Source organism: Bison bison, unplaced genomic scaffold, assembly GCF_000754665.1.
Source record: "Bison bison bison isolate TAMUID 2011002044 unplaced genomic scaffold, Bison_UMD1.0 scf7180017864118, whole genome shotgun sequence".
Classification (NCBI taxonomy): Eukaryota; Metazoa; Chordata; class Mammalia; order Artiodactyla; family Bovidae; genus Bison; species Bison bison.
Genome location: NW_011494690.1, coordinates 1,646,532 through 1,646,992, shown reverse-complemented (window position 1 = coordinate 1,646,992; position 461 = coordinate 1,646,532). Strand labels below are relative to the sequence as shown.

Sequence of the window (461 nt, the reverse complement as noted above, 5' to 3'; positions counted from 1 at the left end):
GTTCCAGAAAACAAAAAAGAGAGAGGGAGCGGGAAACCAGACAGCGTGTGTGTGCACACAGTACGTGTATGTGTGCCATAAGCACATAAATACAGGGACCATATTGGTTTTTTTCTTTGTTTTTTTCGAAATGAGAAATTTAATACATTTGTTGAAATTAACACTAAAGTACAAGTCTAAACAACACAAGATATGGAAGAAAAATGTTGTCTCTTCTGTCACTAATAATTGCATATTCTCTGCAGCACAAAAGAAGACAATACTTTTAATATGAGGAGTATGTCTCACTTTACAACTGTGCTTGTTCTGAAATAGTATGCAAATTACATTTTGCACAATATATTTTCCCTTATAGCAGTGTCAAGAATATATCATTTCTAGGTCAACAATCGTCATTTTCTTCTCTTTTTAAATTTAATTTTAGTTTTACAAAGATCCCAATTGGTCTGCACAAAGTACAC

General features: G+C 33.0%; 1 protein-coding gene across 1 annotated transcript in view; it reads right to left on the bottom strand.

The window, feature by feature from the left end:
- The window catches only part of DMXL2 (Dmx-like 2), a gene marked incomplete at its 5' end in the record, with an annotated part of 169,766 nt that overhangs the window by 41,432 nt on the left and 127,873 nt on the right, over positions 1–461 (bottom strand). The window lies entirely within an intron of this gene.